A 22,324-nucleotide genomic window follows, 5' to 3' on the forward strand; every position below is an offset into this window, starting at 1 on the left:
CTTCTCCTACCCATCCTCTTGAAAGGCCTCCACCTCTTTCTAGTAATTGGTAAAGTTACATCTTAGTACATTTTTATGTCAATATAAAGAGCTGATTTCCATACAATATTGTCATATCATTCCCCTCATCCTCCCTTCCCCTACTTCAATAGCTGTCCTAATGCTTGGAGACTAAAAAGGATCCAGTGATGAGGTCTTCTCTGTAGAAATTATAATAGCAGGGAAGGGTTCTCATCCGAACATCTTTAGGACATCGGAGGCCGTCTTTTTAAAGGTTTTCAAAATATTATAAAAGATTCTGCTCACGAAAATTTTGTATTAATGCAAGAAAAGCTTTCAGCAATGTATCTTTATGTGTCTGGCTTTCAAAAGGGCCATACTTATGAAGACCTAACTCCCTTGAGGCCATGCCATCCTCCTGGGACTCCTCTGTTAACAGTATTTGAAAGCTGCTCTTCTTAGCCCTGGTAGGAGGTTTTCTCCCTTGGAAATGCCTAACATATCCTCCTTGGATCTGAACTGTGAATAACTGTTTAGTTTTATATGAAAAAGGAGCTTGGAGGGGGGTGGGGGGGTTGGTTTAAAAAATGTGCAGCATTTACAGGAGCCTTCTCAATCACAGTGTTTCCAGTAAAACACTACAAAGAAGTTTAATATCACACCACTTTCTCCCCCCCTCCCCCAAATTCAAGAAACAACTGGTAGCTCGACAGAGCACGTAACTGTGTATGAATTTATTGTATATATGTTTCAGGCTATAATATATGTCTTCTTATTCATTATTAGTCCTAATACCTACTTATATTGTTCAAAAATGAGATAAAATTAATCCAGGAAACTGTAATTCTTACAAATTATATAAAAAACTATGCCTCAGGGAAACTACTACCCATCAGGTAGTAGTAATCTCCTGGGAAACAAAACATTGTTCAAATGGCAAATCTAACAGAACCTCTGGGTTTACTGGAATGAGATAAATAAGGTGGTCTGAACATATGCCATATGATTTAAAACACAGGTTTAAAACAAACAAAAGGAAGTACTACTTCATACAATGCACAATCAAGCTGGGGAACTCATTGTCATGGGATGTTGTGAAGGTCAGAAGTATAATGGGGTTCAAAAAAGAATTAGATAAGTTCATGGAGGATAAGTCCATCAATGGCTATTAGCCAGGATGGTCCGGGATGCAACCTTATGCTTCGGGTTCCCTAGATTTCCAACTGCAAGAAGCTGGGACTGGACGACAGGGGATAGATCACTCAAAATTGCCCTGTTTTGTTCATTTCCTCTGAATCTGGCACTAGCCACTGATGGAACACAGGATACTGGGCCACACAGACCATTGGTCTGACCCAGTATGCCATTCTTACGTTCTGATACAGTATTAAAAAGGCAAGAACAGTATATGATCCCTCAGAACTGTTAAATCAGACCTCAAATATACTTTACACCTTAGAGCCACTCTTTGTCCTTTCTCCCCACGCCTTTCTTTTAAAGTAGTATCTGCATAGATCATTCTAAAATCAATATACACGACTTTGCCTTTGGTAGTTGGGTTCATACTCCAACCGTCCTCCATCCACAAGGCATGGAGGGGAGTGCCACTCTACCAAACTCCATGCAGAAACCAAGACCTACTCTCATACTAAGCCCAATTCACCTGAGATGCTAAAATTGCTCACTGTTCTGTACATGATATCAATCTTCCTCTTATGGTCACCCCTTTTCTTTCCAGCATTCTCTGGGTCAGCTGAGCATTGTCCCTATTCTTTCTTGCATCTCTGCTCTGTCGTGAGATAGCTACTAATGTGGACATTTCAGTTATCAGAGTTCATACCCATTTGCAAAGAAGGGACAGTTCAGACCTCTCAGAGCCTCTGTTTCTGGCTTTTGTCAGACATCACTGCATCTCTGTTTTGCACTCATTTCACATTTTGAAGGCTATATTCACTACTATTAGGGTAGTACTATCTAAAGTGTTTGGGTTCTTTTTCAGTGAAAGCCTAGATCTTGGAGAACAACATCACCACCTCCAAGGAAAACATATCAGTTCCCCAAACCACCATAATCTTGTCCAATGTAACCTCTAATATTCAGTCAGTCAGACCAAACCAAACAACCTCTTTATGAATTGTAATCCTTCTTAGTAAATGTAGTTACCTGTTAAGCTTGGCTTCTGATGAGAGTTCTGAAGCTTGGTGCTGGTCCATCCAAGCGGCCATAGCCCCAAGGAGAGTTGCCTCTAGTTGCTCTTTAAATAGCATGTAACATGGGAGCAGGGTTATGCCCTGCAGGTTTATCCCCTTAATTCATATTGACACCAGTAATATGTAAGGAAGAAAGTCATGATGGTTTTGCTTGTCTGAGCTTTCCACAAGCTCTAAGCACAGAGCATTGCTTCCATCCATCACTGTAGACCATCTTTTGACAGAGATATATCTGATTGCATCACATACCATCTGTATTCAGGGGTGCTGGAACAATTGTGTGGTGAGGGTGCTGAGAGCCATTGAACCAAACTGTAAACACAATGGAAACCACTTCCAGCCAAGGCGTGTGGGAGCACCCCCACACCCATAGTTCCAGCACCTATGTCTGTATTCCCACTGTCAAACACCTTCTCACAATGTGTCAGACTCTCATAGCCCATCCTTGGATTGTGCTCTCGTCAGAAAAGCAAGGTTGTGACTGATCACTTCTGTAGGTAACTTCCTAAATGCTACAGAAAGTGTTAATGATTCATTAGGAGGGACTCTCCCCTCAGAGACAGTACTGAACCATTGTCCAAGTTGGTTGACAGCAGGCCCTGAGGTGCTAAATTTTAGCTGGAACAGAAGGTCAAACTCTTAAGCACAGCATCTTATGTAAGCCATTTTTTCAGTTTAAAATATGTGTAGAGCTTAGTGAATTTCATCCTTAGTGTATACTGGATATGGGCTATGTGTGGCTTATCTTCCTTCTTACAGTAACTCAATCTCTTATTCAGTCTCCCAAACCTGAAACAATATGTTATATTGAAGATTATTTGAATTTTTAAATGTGTATTTATAGATTTTTTTTCATAATTTGTCCTAAGAGGGATCATTCTTGATATGCATGGGGGTGTGGTAATGAGAGAAAACAGACCATATTTGCTAGGAGAGTTAGATAAATTGGGGCTAAGAATCAGGTAAGGCCCTTAGAAATTATTGCTCAGACCATTGCACTTTCTAATCTACATAAATGACTTACACCCAGGGACCAACCATAAGCTTATTATATATACTGTGATGCACACTGTAATTGAAATAATAGTGAACATACAGCAAGCAACTCATTTAATTCATAGGGCTATGGATTTATTTTAAGCAAGCTAACATTAGAAATGAAATATGCTGGTAAATATAAAATAACAATGAAAGTAAAAAATAAAACAGAAACAAACTGAGAATTGCTGACAGTACAAATATATGTACTGAAAATAAGGATGACTGAGAAGTAGGATATGATTTTATAAGAAAAACTACTTAAAGCATATTAAAATGTGGAGACGAAGATTTCATTGTGGTCTCTCTTAATAATCTAGAGATGATAAATGCCCCAATCCTTAGAAAATGAGTATCTTCTGTAAGGTGCCAAGCACCTTCAGCTCCAAGTTAATAGGAAATGAGGTATTCAGGACCTTACAGGGATCAGGTTTATAGGGTTGGGCCTGATTAATTTTGATGGATATTGTTCTAAATATAAGACATGGAAAGATAAAGGTTGATTCCTGGATTGAATAGGTATGACTGAGGGAGACAGGCTAAAGTATTAATGTTCATAACCTAACAAAAAAGAGGATTTGAATGAAGTATATAAAATCTTACATGACACAAATGTCAGCTGAAGTTATTGTAACTGGCTCAGTGGGTATGCAGTAATAGAAACATACTGAATGTAAAGAGCAGCAGAAGGCATTTTCACAGAAAAATCTCAGTTGGAGAATGATCTGTTAGAAAGCGTTGAAGCAAAATCAGGTGGCAGTGGTGGATTAAATCTCATTTCTACTCCTTTACCTTAAATGAATAACTTTAGAGCATTCACTTGAGTTCATGGTGAGACAGCGTGTGTGTTTCTACATTTTGACTATTAGATTAGTGCTAATTTGCTTTGTGCTATTCTGTTGTGTTTGTTGAGTGCCTTGAGTTCCAGAAAAAGACCAGCTGTGTCAAACTTGATTACAGAAGAACCAGGACCAAGATTGTCAAAAGTGAGTAGTGATTCTGATTGCCTCCATTTTTGGGTCCCCAGCTTGAAAAAGGGGCCTAATTTTCAGAGGGTGGAATCTTAGCACTTTCTGAAAACCACCTCCTTTCTTCTATCTAAAGTTGGGCACTCAAAACTAAGGTCCTCAGAATCACTAGATTCTTGCAAATCTTCAACCTGCTGAATATTCAAAAGGATTCTTGTTAGTATATGAATTTTGAAGAGTGCTGTTACATAGATATTGGACACCAGGTCCTTCAAGGAAAAGGAGAAAAGCTCCCCTTTCTCTCTCCTACAGACAACATAGTTATCTCATTTATTTTTTAGAATAAAACAGTTGGGGCCATTCCACAATTCAGTTCTAAGAGGAAAGCTTGCATGTGGTGTACAAACAGGATGTCTTGCCTCATGGTGTAAAGATGGCAAGGTTTAGCTTGATCTCTGCAAGTAGTGATTAACCCAACTGTTGCTGTCAGCTGAGAGCCCCTGGCCCTGGTTCCTGCAAGGCCGCTTGGCCTCATTTTCCCCAAATGCAGCTGCAGTGACTAGCCATACAGCAAGAGCCTCTATCTCAGACATCTCAACTCTGGAATGCATATGGCTTTAAAAATTAAGGAGTTGGCTCATGAAATAGTTCCAGTGTTTGCCACTAGTGTTATGTGCCCACATTGGTCTGCCCTGTCTACAGGCAGGCTACCACATTTTGAACCAGATGGAGTTTCTGGGTGACAGTCATGCTCTTGGTTGGCCCAAGGTACAATAGTCAACACACACGTGCATAGGCCCAAGCACACACCAGCATTCACTGGAGGGAGTACCAGCAGGATGCCACAGAAGATGTATTCTTTCCTCTTATTGCTTTGATACCTCTCAGTTCTGCTAATATTATGAAAGATTTTGAACTTAGTATCTACTGGGTAGCAATCAAGTACCTGCTGGCATCCTAGCTGCTAGCAAGGAAGCTACCTAGGGACAGCCTGTGCATGACAGGTATGAGCTAGGATAGTGCCTTTGTTGCAGCTTAGCCTGTGGTTGCTGCCATGTTGGTGGTTTTTTGAATTGCATGTCAGCATGGTTTATATAGGTGACCTTGTGAACGGAATCTGTTTGAAAATTGATATCATTGTGTGGAGTTCATTCTCTGGACTCCTGAGGGGAAAGGCATACTAGTGATGCACTCCTGAAAACCATGGGATATTTCCTACCCTATTCAGCAAAGTACTAAAGCATATGCTTAGCTTTAAGCACATGAGTAGTCCCATTGATCGCCTTGGAACTATTCACATGCTTAAAGTTAGGCAATTTTAATTCAGCCTTCCGTGGTAAAATACTTCTAAATTATCCAGTATCCGCTCTGAAGCACGTTGACTCTGGCTTCTTTTAGGTTCCTGGGGCTGCTGTAAGAGATGGGGGTGGTTTCCCCACTTAACTCATGGAACTGTCTGGTGTTCTTAAAGTGTTATGTGCCCTGACATTGACGGGATAGAAGGTGAGCCATCAACACTGGTAAAACTTCTCCAGCAGTGCTACTGCCAGACATCAGTACTCAACATGTAGAGCTAATCTAGGAGATGGAGCTTTCAGAGAACCTGGCAGAAAGTAAAATCTGGTAAAAGATATTATTCTGCTGAACCTACAAATTGTGAACCAACCATGTAAACTTGAGAGGACTAATGGAAAGTCCAGGCTCCAAGAAATGTTTGGGCCAAGCATAAGCATGGGTTTATAGAACTGACTGAGTCTGATAAAAACATGATACACAGGTAAAATCTTTCCTCTGCTCATCTGTGAGAAGCTGAGTTGAATTTTGCTGTGTATTTGCCTGATACTGTTTTACCAGACACCATCCATGATATAGCATTATGTATGGATGCTGTGGCTTTAAGAAACTAATGTCAAAGGTACTGCATAATGCCTGACTGAATTACTGGAATGGCCCCTCCTGGGACTACACCTGACTACCATTTGGAAGTTCAATTATTACAGATTGGCAGCTGAACTGCATAGAGGTAGCTCCTGCAGGGAATTTACCATGTGACAGCTGTGGCCAAGAGACAGCACTGGCTTTCTTTTTTCTTTCGGGGTGTGATTCAAGGTGCTGGTTGTCATCAGGGATTTTTATGTGACAGCTCTTTGTAAATCACTTTGGGAGCCAGGCTCCTGAATGCCGAGAGAGATACAGCAGTGCGCATGCTCAGGAGCACAAACATAGGGAACTTTTTACTGAAAAAATTGCGTTTATGCACCTATTGGTTTCCACAGGAGTTCTGTGCATTGCAGTGGTCCCAAAACTGGGACTTAGGCACCTAACTCATTTTTGGGGTATTCAGGCCTAAGTCTCTTGCACAGACTGATCATTATAGCGTTAATGAACCAACTGGAAATGTGACAAGGACATGCCTACAACATGCAGCATCAGCATAATAAGCAAGTCATCTGAGTTCAAAAACTGAGCTAAAATTAACTGGAAAAAGTTTGGTTTAGCATTGTTCAGTTCATTACCCTTGGTTTATTTTAAAGGAGAAGATAATGCACTGTTCCACAGGTATGCTGTAGCTTTAATAAATAGGTGTTAGTGAAGATATTGATAATGAGGCTTGCATAATAGCCATATATGGTGTAGAACAGGGGGGTCTCAACCTTTTTCTTTCTGAGGCCCCCCTCAACATGCTATAAAAACTCCAGGGCCTAGTATGTGGGGGAGTGCTCAGAGCTCCAGGCCAGGGGTGGGCCCTTGGGCATAGGCATAGTTTTGACTTCGATTTGTGGGGCAGGAGCCAGCACAGCATGGTCCAGGAAAGCAGCACAGCCTCCACCCCTGATTCACCTAAGCAGGCCACCCAGCCTGTCTGGGTTGTGTGTGGTGTGGGTTCAGCTCAAAAAGTTTAAAAACTGCTTAGGGTACAGGGAGTGGGTAGCTAGGGGTTGTGTGTGGGCAGGGGGTAGCTCAGGGTGCAGGGAGGGAGTAGCTAGGGGCTGTGCCAGCAGGTGGGTAGCTCAGGGTACAGGGAGTGGGTAGCTAGGGGCTATGTGTGGGCAGGGGGGTAGCTCAGGGTGCAGGGAGGGAGTAGCTAGGGGCTGTGCCGGCAGGTGGGTAGCTCAGGGTACAGGGAATGGGTAGCTAGGGGCTATGTGTGGGCAGGGGGGTAGCTCAGGGTGCAGGGAGGGTGTAGCTAGGGGCTTGTGCCAGGAGGGCTCCCCTGTGGTCACTGCTCCCCAAGGGCTCTGCTGGCCACAGAGCCAGGTCCCCCGGCCCGGGCGGCTCTTACCGGCTATGTGAGCTGAGGAGCAGCCGCAACCCTGGGCACCAGTAGCAGATGAGGGAATGCCGTGGCTGCCTGCTCCATGACACCAGCCAGAGCAGCAGCTGCCCCGCACTGCCCAACTCCGGCTTCCTGCCTCTGACCTGGCCAAAGCGTGGGAAGGAAGAGAAGGAAGGAGGGTGTGTGGAGCTGCCCTGGGACTGCCCCACTCTGGCACTGCAGTGGTGGGGGGCAACCAGTGCTCATGGTTTCAGCCCCACAGTGGGCGGTGCCAAGGCTGGGGTTTCAGCCCCGTGTCGAGGAACTTTGGGGCTCGCGGTTTTAGTCCCACGACAGTGGGTGCTGGGGCCTGGGCTCTGGGTTTCAGCCGCGGGGTCCTGCGGCCCCCATGAAAGGGCTCGTGGCCCCCTGGGGCCACGGACGCCCAGTTGAGAACTGCTGGTATAGACATAGTTGGCTGAGTTATGGTTAATAAAACTCGCCAGTCTGGACAATTGCAATGGTCCTCTGGTCTGGTTACATTTTTAATATATAAACACAAATATGACAGTGACTTCTATGTTTAACGTTGTAGTCACTTATTTCTTTGTGTGAATGAGCTTTAAACTTAATGGCCTTTCAGAGGAGTGGCCCCTCGGACAGTACATGATAGCTGAAATCAACAACTGTTTGATTGTCCTGATGAGGGACAGTGTTAATGGATGATCTAATGGTTATGGCTACCACAATGCAAGCAGAACTGAATGGTGATGGAACTACTCAAGTCTTGGTTCAGCAGGCCTACACAAAATCTGTGCTATTCTTTGAGTGTCTTGTTCCACCCCAATCTCTCCTCTGAAGTTTAATGGCCCAGTTAAGGTAATGTTGATTTTTCACCACTGGTATTGGGAACCGAAAGGAGCTGGATAGTGATGAAAATGCTCAAGTCACACCTTGAGAGCCCTCTGGTGATCTAAGATGCTTCTGTTCTCTAAAGGAAGCTCCATAATAACATGTAATAGCATTTGAGCCCCAAGAGCATTCTCAGAGCTATACAGAACATAGAGATAAACTTTACCCTGCTCCAGGAGCATACAACCTAAGAATTTCACGAACCCTTAACCGTCTTGATGGCTGAAAGACAATCTGCAACTAATGTACAGAGTGCTTTTACTGAACTATATAGTCCCCAGAATTCCCATACAGTGTCACCGACATACTGTGCTTTACAAGCAATGATAGAGGCAACATTGTTTAGAAAATGTATTGTTCAAGCAGTTTTTAAATGAGGACCTTGAACACGTTCTTAAGTGGGTAGCTGGGGATAGCTCTCATAATAAACCAGAAAAATAACTGATTTCTAAAAAACAAAGACAATGTTGGAAAATAGACTGTTACAACTTTCAGACTGCCACTAAACCTGCAGTTCCTGTGGACTAAGCTCTCTAATTCTTATCTCAGCTGTGCGCTGGAGGAGGTGTTTCTAAGGCTTAATGCCATGGAGCTATTTAAACAAAATGTTTTCTGTCAAAAAGAGTCACAATGGCCTTTTTTTGCAGAGGTTGCTGCACATAAAGTCATTAATTTTAATTTTCACATATTTGTAAGTGGCTTGTGTGAAGACAGAGAAGTGCCTCCTCACTGCTGCTAGTGCCACCCCCTCCAAGTTCTCAGCCCTGTGCCAGTTGCCACCAGCATTATCTTCCCTCCACCAGCATGTATAGTAGGCCTCTGGCATGCTATGTTTAAAAATCTCCAGAGCATAAGATGCTAAACTTCCATTTGCCCTCTGTAATAATCTATCATCCAGCTCTGGGGTGATGTACTCCAGTTCATTTCTGGGAAGATCAGCTACTGGGGAATTATAGGATTTCCCAGATGGCTCAGTGGGAAGGAATGTAGGTAGATGATCATTAGTCACAGAACTGGACAGCACAAGTGAGTGGCTAACTGATGATCGCCTTGGTGTTGGTATGTATACAGCAGCCACAGGAGCGGACTGTGTGCTCTGTGTTGTCGTGGTTGTGGAATTGACACTCGTGGATGATGATGGCATCCGTGCCGGTACAGAATTCGATGCTGTGTGGTGGCTGATAGCCATGAAGGTGGGGAGGGGATCAGATGGTAAATAGTTATCCTGTATGTGGTCACAAATGGGAGAAGACTCTTGAAGGAGCCATATCTATCTTCTTGTACAGCTGCTCCACATGATAAAATAAATAGTATTTTTCTATTCACCTCATACAAGTACTGTAGTGCAATTTCTTTTTTATGAAAGTGCAACTTACAAATGTAGGGGTTTTTTGTTACATAACTGCACTCAAAATAAAACAATGTAAAACTTTAGAGCCTATAAGTCCACTCAGTCCTACTTCTTGTTCAGCCAATCGTGAAGACAAACAAGAAGTATGGGAGATAATGCTGCCTGCTTCTTATTTACAATGTCACCTGAAAGTGAGAAAGGCGTTCGCTTGTCACTTTTGTAGCTGGCAATGCAAGGTATTTATGTGCCAGATATGCTAAACATTTGTATGCCCCATCATGCTTTGGCCACCATTCTAGCATATTGGACATGCTTCCATGCTGCTGACTTTCTTTTAAAAAATAATGTGTTAATTAAATTTGTGACTGAACTCCTTGGAGGAGACCTGTATGTCTCTTGCTTTGTTTTACTTGCATTCTGCCAGATACTTAATGTTATAGCAGTCTCAGATGATGATCCAGCACATGCTGTTTGTTTTAAGAACACTTTCACTGCAGATGTGAAAAAACGCAAAGAAGGTACCAATGTGAGTTTTCTACAGCTACAGCACTCGACCCAAGGTTTAAGAATCTGAAGTATCTTCCAAAATCTGAGAGGGATAAGGTGTGGAGCATACTTTCAGAAATCTTAAAAGCACAACACTCCAGTGTGGAAACTACAGAACCCAAACCACCAAAACAGAAAATCAACTTTTTGCAGGTAGCATCTGACTCAGATGATGAAAATGGACGTGCATCGGTCCGCACTGCTGTGGATCATTATTGAGCAGATCCTGTCATCAGCATGGACCCATGTCCTCTGGAATGGTTAAAGCATGAAGGGATATATGAATCTTTAGTGCATCTGGCATGTAAATATCTACCTCATCTGAGGTATGGTATTTTGTACATTTGCAGAACTTCTTTTTTGTCAGGAAAGACAGAGACCTTTCCTGTTTGCTGCTGGTTGTCTAGGACACCTTATGTTCCCTTTCCCTACACAGACATACACAACCTCTTGTTAAGGTTTCCCAAGGAGCATAGTCCAGTAGACATTTCCTGTGGAAGGAATAAACTGCACCAATGCTGTGCTTCATCTGTAGCCCACTGAAATGCATGGAAATATTCCCCTGACTTCAATAGCCTTTGGATCGAGACTTATGTGCACTCATTAATACGTCACACTCCTGTATGAATTAGAAACCTTTGTAATATGTTTACGTACTAAATTATTTTAAACCTGCCTTTGTCTATTATTTTAGATGTCAATATTCTGATTTGGTAAACACTCAGAGGGAAAATGTTCCAACCAACCTAATGGTTTCGAAGCCCACATTTATGGGAGATATGTGAATTTGCATAGGGTGTTGGGATTCCCTCTGAGACCTTTTCCACTTGGCTTTTCCAGAACACCGTGTCCAGTTCTGGGAGAACACTTCATCCAGTTCTCTGGAATCCAAACCACTCAGTTTGACTCTGGCCCTCATCATTCAGGTTTCTGTATTTGGCATACAGCAAAGCTGTGCTGAGTTGATCAGACTCAAGCATAGGGGGTGGGTATAGGGCATACCACACATCCAAAGTTACACAGACAATCTCTTCCTTTATATACTTTTACACATTAGATTGCATTGCTATACATTAAATCACACATTTTTGGATTGGATTGGTTACTTTGCAGGAACCAATTCCTATACAGCATGCTCTGTCCATGTGCTATTCACGTGGAACTTGAGCTTTACATTCTGGGTTTATTGTCCATAGTCCCTAGCATCAGGGTGTTGCTGCTTATCTTAGTTAGCACAAACATCCTGACTCCAGCATACTGTTTGTCAAGCTCCCATTTACAACTTAACCTTCCATTCACCTTCCCAATTATGCCCACTAAGAAATGAGGCAAGTTACTTATGCCAGGCCTACATAAGCTATTCTCTTTCATTATTTGAGGACTTATTCTTTTATTTTTCTGCATCTTGACTAGTACTCTGGGGTTGTCATTCAAGTTTATTCAGAGTCAATATTTCCTACAGTGGAAATAATCAGGGCATGAAAGAAGTTCAGTGTCCTGCTCACACCCTGAGATCTGTTCTGCAAAATCTTAATCCTGACATTGCAGTACATCGCTGATGTGTTCTTTCAGTATGCTCAGTACAATCTAAATCCGTTACACTCAGGATTCAACCTCTTTCCAGTAGCTTGAAATTCCCACATTTTTTTCTTCTCTCACAGTATGCCAGTGATTTTTATCAATTTTCTGCTATCTCACTGGCATGTCTGAAAGGGGCATCAGGAAGGCGGATGTCAAGTAGATGAACAGCACATTAAGCAATCCACAAAAACAGATGAGTAGGGCATTATGCAAATCTAATAGCTGAGTACATGAATTTCAAGCTTCCATCTGGTAGCTTCTCACATAAAACACTTATTATGGTGATGGCTGATATAGAAATGCTTAAATAATCATTAAGGCAGGAATATTTTTTCAAGCAGTAATGTAGTTATTTGGCACTTACGGCTCATTGATTACCAGCAGTAACCACACACAGAATTAAGATTGCATCATGCTATTTACTGAGTTGTTGATGACAGGCACTGCAGAGAAAAAGCCTTGATTATTGTGGGTTGCTCCACATCTGAGAAATAAGGCCTCCTGGCCAACCAAAGGTGAAAATTTATTTTTGGCCACTGCTACCATCTGGGTGTCCATGAGCAGTGAGAAGTCCAAAAGGACTATGAGATTGCGCATCATCCTTTCTTAGGTCAGAACTTCTGTCGGTTCCTCAAGATGTCCTCTGCAATTTATTCGTCCAGTCTGTCTGTTGTGATAGAGTGTACAAATCCACACCAGGCAAGAAGGAGTTAAAAAGCAGCTTTGGGCTTGGGCAGCCTGTTGCATCTTGCAAAGCATGCTGTTCTTGGAGGAGGAGCCTTAAAAGGGAAAAGCCCAGTTCAGAATGGGCCAGGCCTGGGAGGTGGAGAGACCTCTTCTTGGTAGCTCCCAGGAAGGGGCACCATGCAGCAAACAGTTGATTAAGAGTTCCTGTGAACCATAAATGATAACCCAGATGGCACTTATCTGGGGGGACAGATATGGCAGTTTCCTGCAGTTATCCTTGAAAAACCTTGTGGAATTAAGTTTTAGTATCTTTGGAATGCATTGGATTAAACGCAAAGGTTATATATTATTGTGGGCCATGGCTGTATGGGGGAGATGTGATGTGAGTGAGTATGTAAACTCTGTAGGGTGGCATGTTAGGATCTTCAGAGGACTCTGTTGAGAAATGTGCCACTCAAGAATGGACTTTGGGAACAAACAGGGTCACAACGTTTGCCTGGGGAATCTCTTGGGAAAGGTTAATGCAAATTCCCTAACTCCAGTTATGCAAAAACCCAGTCTTTTTAAGCTAGTCCCTGAGGAGAGGACCTTTATTTCCTGATTGATCTTGAGACTCCAGGAACAGATAAAGGCCCAAGCCCTGTGAAGGAAAGACTGAACTAGTCAGGCTTGTGCTAGTTCTGAGCTCAGGCTGTTATGAACTTGTAACTACAGGAAAACACTTTGGTGGGGTTTGAAGGATGGACTCCTATTACAGCCATTATTGGAGTTGGGGGGTGATCTCTATTAAGCTCATTAGCACGTGTGTGGGTTCTTTCATTGTTTTTAATGTTTCCTCTGTTAATGTTTCCTTTACCTTACGAATACATGTGATTGCTTATAAAGAGCTCTGTGGTAACGTGTAACTGCTGGCAATTATAGCTGTCTGTAGCCTTCAGAGAGAAAGCAAAGCACAGACTTTGCCCTCTTCAGGCAGTCTGGCTTGCTGGTTTGCAGTATGGGCAGGGAACTGTCCAACCTGGATAAACCCCTGTTCCAGAGGCAGAGATATGAAGGTCTCCGCCCAAGAGGTGAGAGCTGAGGACCTGAGAGCCAAGAGTGGGTGCCCTCAAGGGACCATGGAGGGGGAATACCAGTGCAGTTGCCCTGAACTGTGACACCAGCCTACAGCTCGTCAGGCATCTCCTGAAAAGAAGGAGGTCAGGGAAATGTTTGGATTATTTTTAGGGCTGTCAAGTGATTAAAAAAAGTAATCATGCAATTAATCGCACTGTTAATAAAAGAATACCATTTATTTAAATATTTTGGATGTTTTCTATATTTTCAAATATATTGATTTCAATTAAAACACAGAATAGAAAGTGTACAGTGCTCACTTTATATTTATTTTTATTACAAATATTTGCACTGTAAAAACAAAAGAAATAGTATTTTTCAATTCACCTAATACAAATACTATAGTGCAATCTCTTTATCATGAAAGTTGAACTTACAAACGTAGAATTATGTACAAAAAAACCTGCATTCAAAAACAAAACAATGTAAAACTTTAGCACCTACAAGTCCACTCAGTCCTACTTCTTGTTCAGACAAACAAGTTTGTTTACATGTGCAGGAGATAATTCTGCCTGCTTCTTGTTTACAATGTCACGTGAAAGTGAGAACAGGCGTTTGCATGGCACTGTTGTAACCAGTGTCACAAGATATTTACGTGCCAGATGTGCTAAAGATTCATATGCCTCTTCATGCTTCAACCACCATTCCAGAGGACATGCATCCATGCTGATGACAGGGTCTGCTTGATAATGATCCAAAGCTGTGCGGATTGACATGTTCATTTTCATCATCTGAGTCAGATGCCACCTGCAAAAGGTTGATTTTCTTTTTCGGTGGTTCGGATTCTATAGTTTCCACATGGGAGCGTTGCTCTTTTAAGACTTTTGAAAGCATGCTCCACACCTCATTCCTCTCAGATTCCCTCTCAGGCACTTCAGATTCTTAAATCTTGGTTCAAGTACTGTAGCTATCTTTAGAAATCTCACATTGGTCCCTCTTTGCATTTTGTCAAATCTGCAGTGAAACTGTTCTTAAAATGAACAACATGTGCTGGGTCGTCATCTGAGACTGCTATAACATGAAATATGTGGCAGAATGTGGGTCAAACAGAGCATAAGACATACAATTCTCCCCCAAGGAGTTTAGTCACTAATTTAATTAATGCATTATTTTTTTAACGAGCATCATCAGCATGGAACAGTGTCCTCTGGAATCGTGGCCAAAGGATGAAGGGGCATAAGAATGTTTAGCATATCTGGCATGTAAATACCTTAGCTGAAGAGATTGCACTACAGTACTTGTATGAGGTGAACTGAAAAATACCATTTATTTTGTTTATCATATTTACAGTGCAAATATTTGCAATAAAAATAATAATATAAAGTGAGCACTGTACACTCTGTATTCTGTGTTGTAATTGAAGTCAATATATTTAAAAATGTAGGAAAACATCCAAAAATATTTAATAAAGTTCAATTGGTATTCTATTGTTTAACAGTGCGATTAAAACTGTGATTAATCGTGATTAATTTTTTAAATTGCAATTAATTTTTTGAGTTAATTGCGTGAGTTAACTGCGATTAATCGACAGCCTTAATTATTTTTGTGTTGTGCCTTTCCTGTGTTACTTTTCCTCTGAGGCCTGAAGAGAGATGGGGAGGAAGAAGCCCAGGGAAGAAGCAGGAGGTCTGAAGAAGCAGACCTTATCTGCTGCTACAGGAGCCCTGGACTGGAACCCAGGATAGAGGGAGGGACTGAGTTCCCTTACAAACCACTAAGGAAAGACCTGGACAAGCATCATAAGTCCTAGTGACCCTAGAGATGGGCTGGAGCCCCTGGCACAAGGTGACTGGACTGTTATTAGACTTGACTAACACTCCAAAAGGGGCGAGACTTAAAGTGAGCTCGATGGATGGGTGAATTACAAGATAAAGGGGGCCACCAGCAGACCCGAACAGCAGGTGAGTGAGGCTACAGAGCGGGAAAATGTGGCAAAACTGCACCCAGCAACAAGGCAGCGCTTTGGCTGGTAAGTCACTTTGTCATGCTAGAGGTTGCTGCTTTTGACAGCAAAGAAAGTTTAAAAAGAAGGGGAGGAGAATCCCAGAGCTGACTGGTGATAGCTTTCACTCAAGAGCCATAAAACAATCAGGTAATTTATAAGGTGATGGAACAATACATGGTTTTACAAGAAATGTGTACACAACATGTTAACAATTTAAGACATGATAAATTAAGATGAATGACTTTGCTAGTTGCCTGAATGAAGTTCAACCCAAAAATGTTCCTAAATGAATATAAACAAATGTTTGATGGCATGCAGGAGTTGCCCTGTGACTTTGGACAAGAAGATGGATTGTTTTCCTAGTAAACTGAGGAGTGTGGATTACCCAGTGGTATTCCTGCAAATATTGAATTTGGGTGCTTAGGCATTAATTGCAGTCATGACGAACAAATGACAGTAAATTTCTCTGGTAATGAGATACCAAGATTAAAACAAGGGAGAGATCTAGAATTTGCACTGAATAGCTGGAATTTACTGAATGTTTCAATCCTCAGTCTCATTGTGGCTCATTCTTGGTGTCAGCTAAATTACACAGTCCTGATTCTCGCTCATTTCAGATGACAGAATTATCCAAGTAAGCATCTGCACCCCAAACTGCCTATTGAGCTGAGGTGGCATGTGACAGTGAGACAGGCTCAGAAGAGAGAGAACTAGAAGTAGCCAGGGCTTCTGACAGCTTGCTGTTCCAAAATTTCAAGGTCAGTTTGTACACTGATTAGGTCTCCTCCCCCCGACCCCCAAGGTAAGAATATGATGCTACATCTTTATAATGCCATGCTTTACCTCATGAGGATCTCAGTGAATTGACCCAGTCTTTCTTACATATGTATAAACCCAAAGAAAACCAAGCTTCTGGACAAAAAAGTCAATGATGGTAGTGATGGTAACACCTTGATTGTGTGATTGAGAATATGACTGTTAAGCATTTCAGTGGATAAGTGTAAGCCTATAATTGAAGAAACGAATGACCTTGCTGCTCAAAATATCTTAATTTGGGCTGTAACTGGGGAACTCCTTTTTAAAGACTGAGCTCTTTGAACATATTTACCAAAGACTTTTCTGTGTTAAAATCTGTCTTTGAACATCTGTTATAAAATAGCTGTCTTCATTCCACATCTCTTAATTCTTCCACACAAGCTAACGTGCAAGAAAGGAGGGAACATATTCCCGTATGTCTTTCTTCATCTCTCTATTATGCATCATTATCTTCGGAAGAAGACTAGATGACTGTGGATGGGGTACCCTGGAATGCACTAAACAGGTCAAGCACAACAGGATACAAACCTGGTTCTCCTCAGTGATGTATGGATTCAGAGATATGTCCTGCAAAAAGAAGGAAGAGAAGGAATGTAAATTAAAGTTCGATAAGCACTGGTGACAGTTCATAATAATTTTTCTGTTTCAAAGAACAGACTGACCCACTGATCTTTTTAAATTCAATAAAAAGAACATATCTGCTGTTCCCTAGCCAAGAAACCCTGGAAATACAGGTACAGAAAACTTTCAGAAAGGAAGAACTCAAATGGGAATCAGAGGTTTCAGAGTAGCAGCCATGTTAGTCTGTATCCGCAAAAAGAAAAGGAGTACTTGTGGCACCTTAGAGACTAACAAATTTATTTGAGCATAAGCTTTCGTGCGCTACAGCTCACTTCATCAGATGCATTCAGTGGAAAATACAGTGGGGAGATTTATATACACAGAGAACATGAAACAATGGGTGTTACCATACACACTGTAACAAGAGTGATCAGGTAAGATAGCTATTACCAGCAGGAGAGCAGGGGGGAAAAAACCTTTTGTAGTGATAATCAAGGTGGGCCATTTCCAGCAGTTGACAAGAATGTGTGAGGAACAGTGGGGGGGGGGGAATAAACATGGGGAAATAGTTTTACTTTATGTAATGACCCATCCACTCCCAGTCTTTATTGAAGCCTAAGTTAATTGTATCCAGTTTGCAAATTAATTCCAATTTGGCAGTCTTTCGTTGGAGTCTGGTTCTAAAGTTTTTTTGTTGAAGAATTGCCACTTTTAGGTCTGTAATCGAGTGACCAAAGAGATTGAAGTGTTCTCCGACTGGTTTTTGAATGTTATAATTCTTGACGTCTGATTTGTGTCCATTTATTCTTTTACGTAGAGACTGTCCAGTTTGGCCAATGTACATGGCAGAGGGGCATTGCTGGCACATGATGGCATATATCACATTGGTAGATGTGCAGGTGAACGAGCCTCTGATAGTGTGGCTGATGTGATTAGGCCCAAGGATGGTGTCCCCTGAATAGATATGGAATGTGCATTTGGACTTCTACATTTTAAATAAGTATCTCCCTTCCCCTCCCCCGACATACTCACAGACACAGTTTTTTTCAGAACTAGTTACTGTTAAAGAAAAAGGTTTCCACAATTCCTACTGGATAGACTAAGGAAAGGGGTATGTTAGGGTTTTGATTTGGGTTGCTGAGTTTTGAGTGAATGGAGCTGTCTTTGCTTTCATTTCTTCCACTGACTAATAAATATCCCTGTTCAGCACTACAATTTCCGTTGATTCAATAGAAGCAATCCCATTCCTCCATAAAGGCTAACTGGCAGGACAGGGGAAACCATCCTCTGTCCTGACAGACAACACAAAGTTTCTCTGGAACCCAAAACGCTGTTGGTGTTGTTCTTTAATTGATCCAAATTAGGCTGCTCCCTCCTCCACAAACATCACATCTAGAAGAGTCACAGCTCCACTTAGGAATTGAGTGAGTGAGAATATGGTTGCTTGAATTATGTGTGAAATGCTTGAGAATACTTTGTATTTAGTAATCAATTAATTCCTCTTGCTAGGTTCAGTGGTGTACTTCACTGGATAGAACAATCATGCTTTCCATGTCTTTTCTGCTCTAATGTGATGTTAGAATCATAGAATATCAGGGTTGGAAGGGACCTCAGGAGGTCATCTAGTCTAACCCCCGGCTCAAAGCAGGACCAATCCCCAATTTTTGCCCCATATCCCTAAATGGCCCCCTCAAGGATTGAACTCACAACCCTGGGTTTAGCAGGCCAGTGCTCAAACCACTGAGCTATCCCTCCCCCCTGTTACTACAGGGGGCATAGAAAAGTAATCATGACCATTTTTCTTTAAGATTGTAGATTTTATTATCTTTGATTCTGGTATGAAAAAGCCAGTTTTTAAAATATTGTTCTATTTTTAATTATCTTTTGAGGGGCGGGGAACAGACTTGTTACTCCAAATAAATAAATCCAATTTGTTTTTCCCCCCCAACGTTAAACAGCTCCAAGATTTTGGTTCAGCTGCTGAGAAGAGTTGTTTCTCAGCCTGGGCCTTGAGTCAGTAATGTACTTAAACATATGCCTAACTTTAAGCTTGTGAGTACTCCAATGGAAGTCAATGGGAACTACTCGCGTGCTTAAAGTTAGGCATGTGCTTAAATATTTTGTTTTATCAAGGCCTTGAAAGTTAGCCTCATTTCACCATGTTAATGATCTTCTCTTCTCTCTTTTAAAAAAATGTTCATGTGAATTTAATGGTTATGTACAGTGCCAAATTTACAGTAATTAGGGATGAAAACTTCCACACAAGGGCCGCTGTAGTACAACCTACTTCACATTGCCCACCTTTAGGTAGTAAAGGTATAAATTAGTCTCCAGGCCTATACAGTCCTTTTGTTTCTTTGATGAGACTACCAGCAAAGATATGCATTAATGACAAAAAATGTGATGGGTTTTTTTTTCCCATGTGGTAAGGACACGTCTTCCCTCGGCTGAGACCATTAATCTATGTATGATAACTTTTGATCACTAGCAACTCAGACTGGATTTGAGTCAGAAATCAGGATGTAAAAGGTAATATATCCCTTTATCAATTTTTGGGAATACTCCCAATTATATTTTTAAATGCCCCACATTGATTCATTTCCCAGATAACATACATTCCATTTAACAAAAGCTATACCTTTTGATTGCACTTGATCTTAGGGTATAATAAAAGAAAGCTTTTAAAAAGACTATATGATTGGGCTAATTTAGTGGCAGCTCATGGGCATCCAAGTCCAGGTTCAAAGTACAGTCCCCTCTATTCTGTGCTCAGCAGGTGTTAGGAGCTGTGGAAAGCATTATTGTCATATCCTAATGTGACTTGCTCAACTTGGGTCATAGCCATGTGAAGATTTAGGAGAAAGACTGAAGAGGAAGGATTCCAGAACACCACCAAAAATATTACATTAATAGCAGGAAAATGTTTTAATGAGAAAATACACCTACAGATGGCAAACACAATTCTGGGTTGTGAACTCACTAAATATGTTTTATTTGAGCTAGGCCAGATTCTGTCCTGCATTCAAAAATAGAACAATGTAAAACTTTAGAGCCTACAAGTCCACTCAGTCCTACTTCTTGTTCAGACAAACAAGTTTATTTACATGTGCAGGAGATAGTTTTGCCTGCTTCTTGTTTACAAGGTCCCATGAAAGTGAGAACAGGCGTTTGCATGACACTGTTGTAACCGGTGTCACAAGATATTTACGTGCCAGATGTGCTAAAGATTCATATGTCCCTTCATGCTTCAACCACCATTCCAGAGGATATGCTTCCATGCTGATGATGGGTTCTACATGATAATGATCCAAAGCAGTGCAGACTGACACATGTTCATTTTCATCATCTGAGCCAGATGCCACCAGCAGAAGCTTGATTTTCTTTTTTGGTGGTTTGGGTTCTGTAGTTTCCGCATCAGAATGGTGCTCTTTTAAGACTTGTGAAAGCATGCTTCCACACCTCGTCCCTCTCAGATTTTGGATGACACTTCAGATTCTTAAACCTTGGGTTGAGTGCTGTAGCTACTTTTAGAAATCACACATTGGTACCTTCTTTGCGTTTTATCAAGTCTGCTGTGAAAGTGTTCTTAAGATGAACATTTGCTGGGTCATCATCCGAGACTGCAATAACATGAAATATATGTAGAATGTGGGTAAAACAGAGCAAGGGACATACAATTCTCCCCACAAGGAGTACAGTCACAAATTTACTTGACGTGTTATTTTTTTAATGAACATCATCAGCATGGAAGCATGTCCTCTGGAATGGTGCCCGAAGCATGTTGCATAGCTGGCATGCAAATACCTTGCAACGCCGGCTACAAAAGTGCCATGCAAACGCCTGTTCTCACTTTCAGGTGACATTGTAAATAAGAAGCAGGAAGCAGTATCTCCCATCAATGTAAACAAACTTGTTTGTCTTAGCAATTGGCAGAATAAGTAGGACTGAGTGGACTTGTAGGCTCTAAAGTTTTACACTGTTTTGTTTTTGAGTGCAGTTATATAACCAAAAAAAAAAATCTGCATTTGTAAGTTACACTTTCACAATAAAGAGATTGCACTTTAGTACTTGTATGAGGTGAACTGAAAAATACTATTTCTTTTGTTTATCATTTTTACAGTGCATATATTTGTAATAAAAATAATAATATAAAGTGAGCACTGTACACTTTGTTTCTGTGTTGTAATTGAAATCAATATTGAAAATGTAGAAAAATATCCACAAATATTTAATAAATATTAATTGGTACTGTGACAAAGTTCCTCATTTGCCTTGGTGGGTCCTGCGCTTATTGGCGGATTTTCTCACCTCAGAGGTTCACAGCAGCCCTCAGTTTGGCCACTTTTGCTAGTGGCTCAAACCTGCCATTCACTCAGCTAACCTCATCACTGGCCAGCATGGGGAAAAGGAAGAACAATCCCCGCTTTCTCTGCTGATCCACCTAGTGGGTCAGGAGATAGGCCAGGGACCTTCCCCTCTGGTGGGACCCACAGTCCAAGTCAACTCCTCTTATATCCAATAGGGGGGACGGGGATGGGGCGAACCTGGGTCTGCCCTCTACTCCGGGTTCCAGCCCATGGGCCTGTGGATCACAACTGTCTACTGTGTTTCTTGTAACAGCTGTGTTACAGCTACAACTCCCTGGGCTACTTCCCCATGGCCTCCTCCCAACACCTTCTTTATCCTCACCACAGGACCTTCCTCCTGATGCCAGATAGCATTTGTACTCCTCAAACCTCCAGTAGCATGCCTTCTCACTCTCAGCTCCTTGCACACACCTCACTTACTGAAGTGAGTTCCTTTTTAAAACCAGGTGCCCTGATTAGCCTGCCTGTCCTGATTGATTCTGGTAGCTTCTTAATTGGCTCCAGGTGTCCTAATTAGCCTGCCTTAATTGGTTCCAGCAACTTCCTGATTGTTCTGGAACAGCCCATTCTCTTACTCAGGGAAAAGGGACCTGCTTAATCTGGGGCTAATATATCTATCTGCTATCACTCTACTGTAGCCTTCTGGCCTGACCCTGTCACAGTATTCTATTGTTATAAGTGTGATTAATCACGATTAATTTTTTTGAGTTAATCGCATGAGTTAACTGTGATTAATTGACAGCCCTACTTTTTAATCTTTCCTCATATGGAAGTTGTTCAATCCCCCTAATCATTTTCATTGCATCTTTTCCAATTCTTTTCTGATATCTGGGAACCACAAATGCACACAGTATTAAAAGTGTGGATGTACCATGGATTTATATAGGGCATTATGATTGTCAAGGTTCCTTCCCCACTCTGAACTCGAGGGTACAGATGTGGGGACCTGCATGAAAAACCCCCTAAGCTT

The 22,324-nt window shown here is 41.7% G+C and overlaps 1 long non-coding RNA gene across 2 annotated transcripts in view; it reads right to left on the reverse strand.

The window, feature by feature from the left end:
- The window catches only part of LOC122464493, a 135,723-nt gene that overhangs the window by 14,764 nt on the left and 98,635 nt on the right, over positions 1-22,324 (reverse strand). For both annotated transcript variants that reach the window (XR_006288580.1, XR_006288581.1), the window contains exon 3: positions 16,955-16,993. This is a non-coding gene — a long non-coding RNA (uncharacterized LOC122464493). The remainder of the gene's footprint in view (positions 1-16,954; positions 16,994-22,324) is intronic.

Source organism: Chelonia mydas, chromosome 2, assembly GCF_015237465.2.
Source record: "Chelonia mydas isolate rCheMyd1 chromosome 2, rCheMyd1.pri.v2, whole genome shotgun sequence".
Lineage (NCBI taxonomy): Eukaryota > Metazoa > Chordata > Testudines > Cheloniidae > Chelonia > Chelonia mydas.